The 16,911-nt window shown below is 35.8% G+C and overlaps 1 protein-coding gene across 7 annotated transcripts in view; it reads right to left on the minus strand.

Annotated features, from left to right (window-relative positions):
* Positions 1 to 16,911, minus strand: part of AFG2A (AFG2 AAA ATPase homolog A) — a 352,856-nt gene that overhangs the window by 186,929 nt on the left and 149,016 nt on the right. Inside the window, exon 15 of one of the 7 annotated variants that reach the window (XM_064285365.1) lies at positions 2 to 16,911. This exon is cut by the window's right edge and continues 16,561 nt beyond it. The exons of the other annotated variants lie outside the window; for them this stretch is intronic. The gene's annotated coding sequence lies outside the window, so the exon portion shown is untranslated. Of the gene's footprint in view, position 1 lies in introns of those variants that run through there. 7 annotated transcript variants of the gene reach the window in all.

Raw genomic sequence — 16,911 nt, forward strand, 5'->3', positions numbered from 1 at the left:
AATAGCAAAAATTAAGATTTACTTTAATGCATGATGGCAGAAAGCCTTTGTATAATTACTTTTTTAAAATAATTACTTCAATAGAAATGTATGCTTACAGCAGAAAATCTAGAATACAGGAAAGTGCATACATGCAATCATATCTACAGATGCATACATGTCATCAGGCTTTCTCTATAAACAAATTTACATGTACATATAAGTACTCATACGTACCGTACGCAGCAGGTTTATTTTTTAAAGTTTATATTGGACATTTCTAAGGAAAATGAAAGGCTGATTCTTCACAGCTTACTCATGAACAATATCTGTGTGACTGAATAAAATGTGGATTTATGTGCAGGTCCAAACACGAAGCGAGTCTATTTACAAACGGACTCTTGAGTTAAAATGAAATCAAGTTATTGGAAACATTTATTTGATAAAAGAGAGGCATTTATAACTTCAAATTTTAAATGATTTTTAATTTACAAAAATGACATGGTAGGATTTTATGGATCTGGTAGCTCCATTTTGACATGTAAAATTAGCATAAACTATCTCATTCTACCATCTCAGAGTTATAATGGTTAAATGAGATAATGACCATTAAAAATTTTATACAAATTGGAGTTATGATTTTTATAACATCCCATTGTTCAAGATTCTTCTTCGTAATTTGTAACTGGTCTGGTGCCTGCATGTGGACGTTAACATGCGTCTATAACAAAAGCATTTTATTCATAAAACAGTCACTGAAGATACTTTGCCTCCAGTAAAATGGAATAAGTAACACTGTCACAGAAGACATAATAGTCATTTACTGAGTTCAGAGACTATTCACATGAATACAAGTGGTCTTCATTCATAGAGACTATTAGTTGCTCAGACTCCTAATTTTAACCCATCTATCCTTTTCTTTAGATTCCACTATAGGCTTCACTCATCCTCTAGCTAGGTGCTTCTCAAATTTAAATGTGCATATGAATTATTTGGGAGGATCTTGTCAAAATGCAGAATGCTCAGACCATCAGCATTTCCCAGGATCTATTAGAATTGCAGAGTCCCTGGGTGGCGCAAATGGTTAACAGCTGCTAACCAAAAAATTGGAAGTTGAGGTCCACCCAGAGGTGTCTCAGAAGAAAGGCGTGGGAGGCAATCTACTTTTGAAAAATCAGCTATTGGAAACCAGTCTACAGGACTAATTGCCTATACAAACTATGGCTTCACCTATCCAAAGACCAGAAGAACTAGATAGATGGTGCCATTCTGACTGGGGCCACAACGGATGGTACTGTATAGAATTGAAAAAATTGTAGAACAAAACTCAAAATCTTAAAAAAAAGGCCAGGCTTTCTGGACCAGCAGAGACCTGGTGAACCCACAAGACTGTCACCTTGAGATACCCATTGAACTGAAATCACTCCCAGAGGTCCACTTACAGCTAAATAACAGATTGGCTCATAAAATAAACAATATCACCTGTGAGTACTGTGCTCCTTTTATAAAAAAACAAAACAAAAAACAATCATGTATTTGAGACCAAATGGTCAACATTTAACTGAAAGATGAGAAGGTCAGGGGAGGGGGCAGGAAAGCAAGAATAACGGAAATGGAACAACCCATATGGAAATAATGAGAATGTTGATCTAACATGGAAAATGTAGCCAATGTCACCGAACAATATGGGTAAAAGTAAAAAAAGAAACTGTTAAATGGGAATCTAATTTACTGTGTAAACTTTAACCAAAAACTCAATAAAACATTAAAACAAAAATTTATTATTAAAAAACCCTCTATGGACCACAGTTCCATTCTGACACATATGTGGTTGTCATGAGTCAGAGCTGATCAGATAGCAACTGCATTTTTTTGTAATGTTTTTAAAATTACAATTGTAAAATCTCAGACTCTATCCCAGATGTACAAGTAATTTGTATGCACATTGAAGTTTGAGACCAAAAAAACTAAGCGCGTTGCCAATGAGTCAATTCCGACTCATAGTGACCCTATAGGGCAGAGTAGTACTGCTTCACAGGGTTTCCAAGGAATGGCTGGTGGATCTGAACTGCTGACCTTTTGGTTAGCAGCCATAGCTCTTAACCACTGTGCAACCAGGGCTCCTGAAGTTTAAGAATCACTGCCTAATCAAAATCAACAAACTTACAAACTCTAACATGATGTATTTCTTCTGATCTTCAAACTTTTCCATATGCATAATCTCTTCTACCTTCTGAACATGTTCAAAGTCTCTTTTACATTAAAATAAAACAAACAACAAAAAACCATCCTTTGACCATGATACCTGTACAGTATCACCCTTTCTCCTGTCCTCTCCATAACTGGACGACTAGAAGAGTTATCCACACTAATTGCCTCTACTTCTTCACCTCTTATTCACTCATTAACCTAGCTCATTTGTAAAGGAATTGATGATCTTGTCGCTGAGTCTAATGAAAATTATTCACATTTTATTTTTCCCCCGTCTTCTTGAAATACTCCTTTTGTATTCTCTTGGTTTTTTCTCTTTACTGGTAATACCTTCACAGCACTCTTTATGGACCCCTCTTCTTCTGTCCACTCTTAAATATTAAGGTTTACTAGATGGATATATCAATGATATAATGGTATACTACACGCATATAGATGCCTACCCTACCTACCTGATTCCAGCTCATGGCGACCCTATAGGACAGAGTAGAACTGCCCCAGGGTTTCTAAGGAGTGGCTGGTGGATTCAAACTGCTGACCTTTTGATTAGCAGCTAAGCTCTTAGCCACTGTGCCACCAAGGCTCTGCATATAAATGATCTATTACATATAAATCAGCCATATTTAATAATGTTGAAACATCACAATAAACATTAACGGGAAATTTTCCATGGCCTCTTGGCTAAATCAAATATAAACAGAGACAAACTTAAAAAACAGTAACAGACAATATATTTAAGTATTATTTTAAATGACTTCACGTTTATCACTCATCTCATCCTCACAACAACTCTGTGAGGTAGGTCTGTTGCTATCTCCATTTTATAGGTGAAAAACAGAGGCACGCAGATATTGCTCTTAACCATAACATATAAAGCTATAAAAAAAATAGTGGTTAATTAATTAATATATCTATAAAAACTCAAGAGCTGCCATACGAAATTGGTTCCCTGATGATATTTACTAGTATGCTAAAAAGTGATGCCAAGAATGTCTCAATAAAGTGTCCATTATACAGTGATTTATAGTTCAACTCATAAATGTAATTGTTAATAAGATACCACAGGATGCCTAAATGAAAGAAGTTACTGAACATTTCCATTCACGAAAAAAATCTGTAAAGCTGCAAATATATATTTTTTCCCTCTCAAGCAAATTAAAGCCTTTTAACGATCAACAGATGCTTCTTTGACAATATTGGGAACTGTCTGCCAGAGGTAAGGTAGGTTCAGATGATGCATACCGCTTACCGCAGGGCTATACGCTCCATTTTTTAGGTCAGTGTAAAGGAATATACTACAACTTTACTTTTGTTGCATGGAATTTGACTGACTGCTCAAAAGCCATCAGTAGACTCTTCTAGTGCCTTCAAATTCTAACTGCCGGGAGCTCCCTAAGGTCAGTAGCAACTCTGTTAACCAGTTAGGATTCAGAAATTATTGAGCTCTGGGAAGAATATCAAAATGAACAAAAGTAACATTCTTTGTAAAGTCATTTCCTAGCTGCAAGATTTTAGGCAAGTTAACTTTACTTCTCTGTGCCTATTTTCTCATCTACCATGTAATATGAAAAATATATACTTTTACTGCTTTATTGTGCAGATGAACTGAGATACTGTGTACAAACTACTAAGCCTGGCATGTAGAAAATGCTCAAAAAATTATAACTATATACAAAGTAATATGTGTTTATCCTTTCCTAACTATTCTGACCTTTCCATAATCTCTACGTTCTCTGAACAGTAACATTTATTATATCACACCACCTAGTACCAGGTACCAAAATTCTCTGGCATGCTTTTTCCCCAGGTAAATTTTCATACAGATTTATTCACTCATTCAGCATTTGCGGGAGTGCTTCCTAGTATTAGACAGAAAGACAAGATTAAGAGATAAAAGGCTGAGTAAAACTTAATCCCCAGTAAAGGTCTAGTAGTCTGTTCTGATGAGTCCTGACTTTCTCAGCTACCCAAAAGGAAAACAAACAAAAAAAATAGATTTAGCTTTCTAAACATCTTTCAGGTTTAAGGAAGAAAAAGAAAAATCCATGTCTATCCCTGGACAAAGCAAGCCTTTAGGTTCACTTTTTTTCTTTTCCCCCCTCCACTTATGAAATTTTAAGATCCTGTTTTAAATCCTATCTTTCACTCTCTGAGAAATGCAAAGCACAGGATTCTATCTTTAAATTTCTACAGACTGGGAGACTGGCTTAATTTGCATACAATGTACAATTTATTAATAAAAAAAAATACTATCTCCTTATTTTCCCTTCCTAATACTTAAACAATTAAAGAAAAAAAAATTTTTTTTCTTTAATACTCAAACAATGCCTTCTTTAAAATCTTAATTTTATTCCAAGCAAGTCATATATTGATTTCAAGGTATGACATGATTTTTGTTTCATGGTTTAATGATAGGATGTTGATAACATATTTTAGAAATGGAACTGCTCACAGAAGAAACTGAAAAGCTTTACCCTTCATTGTGTTTATTCTGAGCTCCTGACTTTCATACAATTCTATCAGAAGTGCTATGCAGACCAAAGAATCATGATTAGGACAGACAGAAAGATACAGATTAGTTTAATCAGTATATATAGATTATACTGGCAAATATTTGTCCATATCAAGCAAGTCATATGGGGATGGGGTGAGATGGAGAGGGAGAGTAAGAAGGAGAGGGAGAGAGAGAGAACACAATGAACCAGATATTGATAGGCTAAACAACAACCTCAGAGAAGATAATGTATTATGTGACTACAGGGTGCTTCAATCTTCAGTCTTCTGTGTCTACCTCAATACTTTCCAGCCTACCTCTTTCCAAACAGGCTCATATCAATCCAGGCCAGTGTAAAAACACAAAAAGGTTAGTCTACAAGTTTAAGTAATCAGAACAAATACTCAAGTTTTTGCCAAAATACTGGAAAAGCCCATACGAAGCTGGGTTCCTGACAATGGACAAAAGTGTACACACACACACACACACACACAACCAACCACTGCAGATTCTTTGAGATCTGGGCAAAGGTTTAAGGGTATAGAAAAAGAGGAATAGATATGATACGTATTAACCATCATATTGAGGGATATTTAAGAGACAATCTACAGTTTATTTAATAGTGATGACTGTTACCATATTGCTGATATATACAACAGGAGGAAATTTTTAAACAGGAGAACTGAATGAAGAAAATGAAATAACTGAAGGTACAGCAACTTAAAATGTTCAAGTGCTAAAGTCATTAGTGCTGAATATTCAATATACTTTAATCTCCCCACCCAGGATAAAATACTAATACCCATTATATCTCAAGTGCTCACTTTGTAACAGGCTCTGAGTTAAGTGGTTCACAGGAGTTACCACATATAATCCTCCTGTAGAGGAGGTAATATTCCTACTTTACAGATGAGCAAACAGTGCCTCATGTCACACAGTAAAGGCCAAACTAGAATTCAAATCCAGTTTCAAATAATTTAAGACCCATTTATACTGTAGATCGTTTTTAAGGGAAAAAAAAAAAGCAGCTCTGCCACCCCACATTATGGACAGGACTGCCTTTCATAACTGTTCTTGGTTTTTCAGCTATTGGGAGATTAGCACTAAGAGGGCATCTAAACGTCCACCGTTCTCTTAAATTAACGGTCAAAAGAACAGAGTGAAGCTATGGCAGGTTACCAATGTTAATATAGCTCAAATTGTTTTAGACTGATAGAAAATCAAAATTATGTACAGATTTCCAAAATCATAATGTGAAGATGAAATAAAATTACTCATATATACAATACATAACAAGCAAACCTATTGCCATCGAGTCGATTCTGGCTCATATAAAATGCATAATATATCTGTTTTATTCAAATGCAAATGTTTATCTAATGTTAATTATATTGAATATATTTATTTACATTGTAAATGTTCACCAGGACTTAAGAGTGCCAGGAATCATGGTAGACCAGACCATGGATAAAATGTGCTTGCTGCCCTTCAAGCATGTAAAAGACCTTACATCTATATATAACACTGTGGTAACCACCAACGATGCAAACATAAAATGCATACTGTCATGGATTGAATTGTGTTCCCCAAACATATGTGTTGACTTGGTTAGGCCATGATTTCCAGTATTGTGTGGTTGTCCTCCATTTTGTGATCGTAATTTTATGTTAAAGAGGATTAGGGTGGTAGTTTAATACCCTTAGCAGGTCACATCCCTGATCCAATGTAAAAAATTTCCCTGGGGTGTGGCCTGTACCACTTTTTATCTTACAAGAGATGAAAGAGAAGCAAGCAGAGAGTGGGGGACCTCATACCACCAAGAAAGCAGTGCTGGGAACAGACTGTGTCCTTCGGACCCTAGATTCTTACACTGAGATGCTCTCAGACCAAGAGAAGACTGATGCCTCACAAGGACCTTTCTCCAGAGCTGACAGAGAGGCAAAGTCTCCCCTGGAGCTGACACCCTGAATTTAAACTTTTAGACTACTACTATGAGAAAATAAATTTCTCTTTGTTAAAGCCATCCACTTGTGGTATTGCTGTTATAGCAGCACCAGATGATTAAGACACATACATTCATTCTTTTGCCCTTTCATTTCACAAGTGAGTAACTATATGATAAGTATAATTCTGGGTGCTACTCAATGATAATATTTAAAAGCAATTAAGAACTATACAAGCATATAGATACTTAATGCTAACTAGCCGAACCCTTTGCTGAATTGTGCACAAACATAACCTATATTTACTTTCAGCTCCCCCGATCATAGCAACAAAACATTAAAAAAAGGAGGAGAATGTTAAGAAGTTTTGGATGACGCGATAGGTCAAAGAATATAGTCATTCCAACAGTCAGTTTAAAGTCCTAAGGTCAATTCTGCCAAAGAATTATCTTCAAATAAATTTCCCCGTCTCTTTAGAAAGGGGTCATTTTTACTACAAAGAAAGTAGCAAATTATTAGATCGTGCTATTTAGCTCTTAAGAGAAAGAAAAACGTGTCCAACGTACACACGATGGGATAAGTAGAGTTCGCGTGTTTAAACGAAGGACCTGTATTATTCCTTCTTGTTCCTCCCTCCAATTTCAGACTGGATTATATGTGACCAGCGCCAAGTACGATCGGATGTTTTTATTTTTTTGAAAAATACAATGAATTATTTTGAAAAAATATAGGAAAGCAAAAATGTATGTAAAGTTCATAGGGCTAAAGATAATTTTCAATGATTATTCTTAATATAAAATTCAAATTCTACAATATCCATATATATGCTAAGGGACTGAATCATGTGAGGCTCATCCCTGAAAGCATCATTTTATGTCTGCTAATTCAGCTTTACCTTTCCCAGCTTACTAATCAATATACAGACATTTAACATCAGCCGATTCTAAAAACACCTGGAGTAACCTGAACAAGTAAATCCACTATTGAGCAATTCTAATTCATTAGAAAGTTATTCCTTTTGTTTTGCTGGAATGTCTCTCTTTTTAAATCCTATGCCTCCTACAGGATGGACTTTTGTACATGAAAGTAATAACTGTATTCTTCTACTCTTCAGGGTAAAAACATGTACTAATTCTTATTTCTTACGTCCAAAACTATTTGCAAACCATAATCCCAAAATTGTATATTTTATTCTAGATGTGACTTGACCAGGACAGAGTATCACAAAACTATTAGTTGATGCAATCTGGATGCTATAATTAATGCTGTCTAAATGACATGAGTATTTTCTAGTAGATTCAAGACAATGTTAATATATTAAATGTAGGCTCAAACATCCACGGGCCATCAAACAAGAAAAATCGTTTCCATTTTATGTGTGTTTACTTTGGTAAACTTAAAAAAAAAAAAAAAATTCACACCTGTTACTTTTAATCTTCATATTTGAGGAAGAATGTTACACATGTTAGGATTATTCTTATTATCATGAGTATCAGGATTAATATCTTATTAAGGTTTAGAAAATAAGGAAAAATATATACAGCAATCTGATAATCAGCAATCCACTTTAAACAACAGCAAATACCCAAAAGGTTAACAACAGATTTAAATAACCAAATTTAATTCAGTATTTTTCAATTTAGAGATGTATAATACCTCCAGCATTGCAAGAAAGTATGGCTTTTTTTTTTTTTTAACTCATCCTCTAAGGAAGTTGTTATGACACAGAACAGGTATGGAGCTCTGACTCAATAAAGAAGCCTAACTCATTACCCTATATCAATCATTTAAAAGGCCATTTGCATTATTTTCTATTCTGATGTCAGATTGCAAGTAAAATGGGGAAACCAGAATTTGAAGTAGAAAATCCATTAAACCATGTACATCTAACACTCCCAATCACTGAAACTGAAAGCAGATTCCATTTAAAAACTAATAATACAAGAGTGGTTCAGGAAAGACAAACTTAAGTCATCCTCCTGTATTAACAGCTTAACTTCCTACCCATCATCTTCTCAACTAAATGCTGGATGTTCTGTAAACTGGGATGTTTGCTTTGTATAATAGACTAAAGAGAAAAAAAAAGGAAATACAGTACAGTATTTTTCCTGAAAGTTACCAAAATGTTAGCCTTCAAGATGCCATAGACAATGGTAAATTCCTGATCCAGCAATGACCTGTCAGTTGATACTTCCCTATTCCTGTGGGCTCTCCGAGCACCTGAACAATCCACCTGTGATTTACCAGTGTTCTGGAGAGTAATCAACATAGGCCTAACACAGTGGGGCTATTATCTTGACATACAAACCTAACACATCTAGATGGCAATGAACAGTACAAATTATCTTGTTTTACGCTTTATGCATCCTGAAAAGAAAGAAAAATGTGAGTTCTCCAACTCTGGCCCTATCTCTTCATTGGATATCGATCTCTCTGTGGGCACAGTGTTTTAAGTTATTTGTTCTATCCTGGCAATTTATTCCTCTGCTGTGGCTGAAAATCAAGGGCTCTTAATATGAAAATAGGTAAAAGTTCATATTAAATAATAAGCTTATAAAACTTAACTATCTGAATACCGGTGGCATAGCTTCCAGCATCACAGCAACACACAAGCCCTCACAGTACGACAAACTGACAGACAACTGGGGGTTTGTGTGTTGCTGTGATGCTGGAAGCTATGCCACCGGTATTCAAATACCAGCAGGGTCACCCATGGAGGACAGGTTTCAGCTGAGCTTCCAGAATAGACAGACTAGGAAGAAGGACCCGGCAGTCTACTTCTGAAAAGCATTAGCCAGTGAAAACCTTATGAATAGCAGTGGGACATTGTCTGATATAGTGCTGGAAGATGAGCCCCCCAGGTTGGAAGGCACTCAAAAGATGACTGGGGAAAAGCTGCCTCCTCAAACTAGAGTCGAACTTAATGATGTGGATGGAGTCAAGCTTTCAGGACCTTCATTTGCTGATGTGGCGCAACTCAAAATGAGAAGAAACAGCTGAAAACATCCATTAATAATCGGAACCTGGAATGTATGAAGTATGAACCTAGGAAAATTGGAAATCGTCAAAAATGAAATGGTACATAGAAACATTGATATCCTAGGCATTAGTGAACTAAGACGGACTGGTATTAGCCTTTTTGAATCGGACAATCATATAGCCTACTATGCTGGGATGACAACTTGAAGAGGAATGGTGTTGCATTCATCGTCAAAAAGAACCTTTCAAGATCTATCCTGAAGTACAACACTGTCAGTGATATGATAATATCCATACGCCTACAAGGAAGACCAGTTAATATGACTATTACCCAAATTTACACACCAACCACTAGGGCCAAAGATGAATAGAAGATTTTAATCAGCTGCTGCAGTCTGAAATTGATCAAACATGCAATCAAGATGCCTTGATAATTACTGGTGATTGGAATGCAAAAGGAAACAAAAAAGAAGGATCAGTAGTTGGAAAATATGGCCTTGGTGACAAAAACAACGCTGGAGTTTGAAACATAGAATTTTGCAAGATCAATGACTTCTTCATTGCAAAATACCTTCTTTCACCAACATAAATGGCAACTATACACATGGACCTCTCCAGATGGAACACACAGAAATCAAATTGACTATATCTGTGGAAAGAGACGATACAAAGGCTCAATATCATCAGTCAGAACAAGGCCAGGGGCTGACTGTGGAATAGACCATCAATTGCTCATACACAAGTTCAAGCTGAAACTGAAGAAAATCAGAGCAAGTCTACAAGAGCCAAAATATGACCTAGAGTATATCCCACCTGAATTTAGAGACCATCTGAAGAATAGATTTGACGCATTGAACACTAGTGACTGTAGACCAGACGAGTTGTGGAAGGACAGCATACATAAAGAAAGCAAGAGGAAAGGAAGAAAAGGCCAAGACGGATGTCAGAGGAGACCCTGAAACTTGCTCTCAAATGCAGAGTAGCTAAAGCAAAAGGAAGAATTGATGAAGTAAAAGAACTGAACAGAAGATTTCAAAAGGCGGCTCGAGAAGACAAAGTATTATAATGACACATGCAAAGAGCTGGAGATGGAAAACCAAAAGGGAAGAACACGCTCGGCGTTTCTCAAGCTGAAAGAACTGAAGAAAAAATTCAAGCCTCAAGTTGCAATAGTGAAGGATTCTATGGGGAAAATATTAAATGATGCAGGAAGCATCAAAAGAAGATTGAAGGAATACACAGAGTCATTATACCAAAAAGAATTAGTCGATGTTCAACCATTTCAAGAGGTGGCATATGATCAGGAACCGATGGTACTGAAGGAAGAAGTCCAAGCTACTCTGAAGGCACTAGTGAAAAACAAGGCTCCAGGAATTGATGGGATATCATTGAGACATTTCAACACACAGAAGCAGCACTGGAGGTGCTCACTCGTCTATGCCAAGAAATATGGAAGAAAGCTTCCTGGCCAACTGACTGGAAGAGATCCATATTTATGCCTATTCCCAAGAAAGGTAATCCAATCGAGTGTGGATATTATAGAACAATATCATTAATATCACACACAAGCAAAATTTTGCTGAAGATCATTCAAAAACGGCTGCAGCAGTATATCGACAGGTAACTGCCAGAAATTCAGGCTGGTTTCAGAAGAGGACATGGAACCAGGGATATCATTGCTGATGCCAGATGGATGCTGGCTGAAAGCAGAGAATACCACAAGGATGTTTACCTGTGTTTTATTGACTATGAAAAGGCATTCGACTTTGTGGATCTAACAAATTATGGATAACATTGTGAAGAATGGGAATTCCAGAACACTTAATTGTGCTCATGAAGAACCTTTACATAGATCAAGAGGCAGTTGTTTGGACAGAAAAAGGGGATACTGATTGGGTTAAAGTCAGGAAAGGTGTGCGTCAGGGTTGTATTCTTTCACCATACCTATTCAATCTGTATGCTGAGCAAATAATCCAAGCAGCTGGGCTATATGAAGAAGGATGGGGCATCAGGATTGGAGGAAGACTGATTAACAACCTGCGTTATGCAGATGACACAACCTTGCTTGCTGAAGTGAAGAGGACTTGAAGCACTTACTAATGAAGATCAAAGACCAAAGCCTTCAGTATGGACTGCACCTCAACATAAAGAAAACAAAAATCCTCACAACTGGACCAATGAGCAACATCATGATAAACAGAAAAGACTGAAGTTGTCAAGGATTTCATTTTACTTGGATCCACGGTCAACAGCCATGGAAGCAGCAGTCGAGAAATCAAAGGACACATTGCATCGGGTAAATCTGCTGCAAAGGACTCTTTAAAGTGTTGAAGGGCAAAGATGTCATCTTGAAGACTAAGGTGCGCCTGACCCAAGCCATGGTATTTTCAATCACATCATGTGCATGTGAAAGCTGGACAATGAATAAGGAAGACTGAAGAACTGACGCCTTTGAATTGTGGTGCTGGCAAAGAATATTGAATATACCATGGAGTGCCAAAAGAATGAACAAATCTGTCTTATAAGAAGTACAGCCAGAATGCTCCCTAGAGGCAAGGATGGCGAGACTGCATCTCACATATGTTAGACGCGCTGTCAGGAGGGATCAGTCTGTGAAGAAGGACATCATGCTTGGCAGAGTACAGTGTCAGCAGAAAAGAGGAAGACCCTCAATGAGGTGGATCAACAGAGTGGCTGCAACAATGAGTTCAAGCATAACAACAATCGTAAGGATGGCTCAGGACCGGGCAGTGTTTCGTTCTGCTGTGTATAGGGTCGCTATGAGTTGGAACCGACTTGACGGCACCTAACAACAACAAAACTTAACAGGATGTATAATTAATATGATTCAGAAAAGTAGTAACCGTTCACAAAATAGATCACCCCTAGTTATTTGCCTACAGGTAGTATAATGATGTGCTGATTTTTGTAGAACATAAAAAGCAACATAAATTTTGATTTAAATTAAAAAAACAATTTACCTCATAATGATTAGTATTCTTTCTTCTTTAAGCACCTTAATTCTCTAATATGAAGATTAAGTTATCACTGAAGTATATTATCTATTGCTACATTTATAAAACAACTGTAACTATCAGATGGATCAGGTTCAAACGTTATTACTGATTTTCTCAAATCTTTAAAACTCTCCTACTTCCAGGGGGAAAAAAAAAAAAAGATAGTTGCCAAAGTTTATATATATATATGTTAGAGGAGCTCTGTTCACAACTGTTTTATTACTGGTTTTAAGGAATCTTTTTGAATGACCTCAGAGTATCATTAGCTCTTTAGGAACAAGAGAAGGATTACTAGAGAATAATGAAGGAAATAAAAAGTGGTCAAACTCAAAGGCTTTTTAGACATTAAACTCTATACTTCTGGAAACAGGGCTTTGAACCGGTTCAAAGTGGTGCAGTAATGGCTGATGAAGCGAAATCAGACAGATCCAAATTTTTACAATTTGGGTGATCTGGCATGATAACTGGAACGGGAAAAATTATGGGTTGAAGCCCTAGAATGGCAGACTTGAAGAGGCGAAGCCAGCCCTTTCAGGAGCCTGATACGTGACATTAAATTGTTGTCAGGGCTGTGGAGAGCAACATACATTCAAAGAGGCTCGGTCAGCTGCCATATTTGAGTGGGGCACCACTGTTTTAGACTTTGCTGAAAATCTCACGGGCAAGAGATAAGGGTACTATGCAATGCATACGCTGCCTTGGGTTTCTAAGAGGGAGATTAGGTTTCTAGCAGGCCTTCAACTCATGTTTTCCATTCCGGTTATTGTTCCAGTTCTCCCAAATTTCACAAATTTGGGTCTGTTCCAGTTTCGCTTCCTTGCCTATGACTGAACTGGGAAGAATCAGGTTGAAGCCCTGCCTGGAAATAATCTATTCCATAGGTACCAAGTTTTTGTTTGTCTGTAAACAGATATTTGCAAAATGTTCTTATTTTTCCATTTGAGAAGGGCTGTACCATAATCAGAGCTAAAGAAGAAAAAGGCAGCTATTAAAAACTCCAAAATTAGGCCTATTAGTATCTCACAGTTATTATAGGAACATTTTAGGTGAATAATGTAAAGAATATTTCCATTTTAATGGTAAGGTTTGAGTTTGATAAAAATTAGAGCTCTCTGATCTTAATGTTTTTTCTAAATTTGAACCTATTCAACTCTAGTGTCCTAGGAAAACCGTAAATCTTGCTTGCACTATTATTATTCACTAACAGTCTAACATTAGTTCCCAGCCTGAAAGTAGCAGACTCTTGGGCTTGGAGACCTACATGAATACCAAATATTATCTAAAAAATAAATATCTAATATGACCTGCACATATGTTACTATTATTTCAAGTATGTGTGTATGCAGTTGTGATTATGAAAATATGAAATCATTTATAAGTGTTATACAATTCACAGTAGTACTTTTTTTTTTATTAATTAGTTTTTCAAATACACTGAGAAAATTTAACTGCAATTATATGGGACTCTACACATTGTTTTGATGCGAAAACTAGTTCCAAAAACTCAAAAGCTAAAAATTGCTGGGAAAAATGTAAAGAACCATTTCAAGAAATACTGAAGATGCCTTAAGAAGAGGGAGAACAGTACATTTTTACAATAACTAAATTAAAACACTCAAAGATACCCCAGTGAGTAAACTTAGAAGCCATATATTTAAAGGTGTAAGAGACCTGCCATAAGCATTACCAGTGTCTGAAATAAAATACAAGCAGTAAGCAGTATTGTGGTTAAATGTGTGGACCCTGAGGTTAGACTGTCAGAGTACAAATCCTACATCTGCTACTTACTAGCTGTCAGACTTTGGGCTACTCAACCTCAGTTTTATACCTTGGTTTTTTCATCTATAAAATATCAATAATCTCATACTGAATTTGAAAAATGTCCCAAGAACCGGGGCTTGGAAATCAAGCTGTTTTACACCTAGTTGTACACAATAGGTTGAAAGCGATGCACAATAATACTAGCGATTAAAAGATGGGTAATAATACAAAAACGATTAAGCACAGAAAGACAAGGCTATGGGGGAAACTTAAGGTTGCTTTTTGTGGTATACAGAGATGTCATAAAAAATCCATTTTCCCTATATTTTTGATCTATATGGTTGTTGCATGGCTTCTATACTTCAAATGATAAAATATTAACTCTAAACAGACTCTGAAAATTTACGCGTACATATTGTTTTCACAATTGTTGCTATGCTTGACCCTATTGTTACAGCTACCGTGTCACTCCATCTCGATATCAATAACATATCAATAATTATACTAAATTTAAATGGTCTAAACCCATCAATTAAAAAATCAGAGATTCTCAGATTGTATAACAAATAAGACCCAACAAAATGCCGTCTGTAGAAAACTCAACTGAAATACAACAGTATAGATAATTCAAAAGTATAAGAAAACAGAAGGATGTATCGTGCAAACACCACCAAAAGAAAGGTGGCGTGACGACATTAATGTCTGAAGTTAGACTTCAGAATAGGAAAAATTACCAGGAATAAAGAGTTGCAATACATAATGACAAATGTATATGCACATAACAAGAGAGTTTCAAGATAAGTGAAGCAAAAACTGGTAAAACCGAAAGGAAAAACAGGTAAACTGACAATTATACTTGGACATTTCAACATTTATCTCTTAGGAATCAATAAAACAAACAGAATCAGCAAGGATACAAATGACATTTACAATACGTTCAACTAAAGTGACCTAATAGCCATTTATAGAAACCTACTTCCAACAACAGCAGGCTCCACGTTCTTTTAAAGAGCACATGGACATTCGCCAAGATACCATGGCATCCTGGGTTATAAAACACACCCTACCAAAGTTAAAAGAACTGAAATCATACAAATTATGTTCTCTGACCATAACAAAATTAAACTAGTAATCAATAACAGTAAGATAACTGGAAAATTCCCAAACATTTGGAAATTAAGCAACACACTTCTAAATAATTCATGAATCAAATCTGAAGTCTCAGAGGGGAAAACAGAAAATATTTGAACTGAATGAAAAGATAAGACATCAAAAAATTTATAGACTGTGATAAAGCAATGCTTATAGGGAAAACCGCAGCATTTGAATAAAGATTTCAAATCAATAAATTTCCAGCTTATCAGACCAGAATAAAAAGAGTAAACAAAATTCAAAAGAAAAAGAAAAATTATAAGGACAAAAACCAAAAAAACTGAAAACTAAAAAGCAATAAGAGAAAATCAATGAAACCACAGCCTGATTCTTTGAAAAGATCAATAGAATTGATAAATCTCTACTAAGACTGACAAATAAAAAAAGAGAGAGGGCACGAATTGCCAGTAACAGGAAGGAAAGAGACAGTATCACTGAAGACCCTCCACCACCTCCCCCCACCCCGCCGACACATTAAAGGATAAGGGGAAAACAATAAGCAATATGGGTATAAATTTCACATTTTAGATGAAATGAACCAATTCCCTGAAGGACACAAACTAACAAAATTTACTCAAGAAGAAAACAGAATAGTCCTCTACCTATTAAAGATATTGAGTTTATAGTTAAAACAAAACGAACAGAAAACTCCAGACTCAAATGGTTTTAATAGAGAATTCTACCCAACACTTTGGAGGAAATAATACTAATTCTACACAATCTCTTCCAATAACTAGAAAAAAAGAGGCTACTTCTCAACTCATTTTAGAAAGTGAGAATTACTCTGATACCAAAACTAGACAGAGTATAAGAAATGGAAATTCGATAAATAATCCATCATAAACATAGATATAAAAACCTTCAACAAAATGTTTACAAATTGAATCTTCCAATATATAAAAGAATATACAACATGACTAACACTAAGATTTATTCTGCGATTGCAAGGCTAGTTTAACATTTCAAAATAAATCAATGTAATCTGTTTTTAACAGTCTAAAGAAGAAATATCCCATGATCATATTGATAGATGTAGAAAAAACATTTCACAAAATTCAGTCTTTTCATGACCCAAAACTCTGACCAAACAAGGAATAGAAAGAAACTTCCTGAACCTATTAAAGGACATCTATAAAAAGACAAAGCTACCATCACACTTGATACTAAAACACTGAAGGCTTTCTCCTTAAGATCTGGAGCAAGGCAAGGATATTCACTCTCATCAGTCCTACATTCGACATGGCACTGGAAATCCTACCCAGTACAATAAGAGAATTTAAAAAAAAAAATGCAGATTGGAAAGGAAGAAATAAAACTGTCTTCATTCACAGATGCCATGATTGATTACACAGATAACTAAGAAATCTGAAAAAAA

Source organism: Loxodonta africana, chromosome 5 (assembly GCF_030014295.1).
Source record: "Loxodonta africana isolate mLoxAfr1 chromosome 5, mLoxAfr1.hap2, whole genome shotgun sequence".
NCBI classification, from domain to species: domain Eukaryota; kingdom Metazoa; phylum Chordata; class Mammalia; order Proboscidea; family Elephantidae; genus Loxodonta; species Loxodonta africana.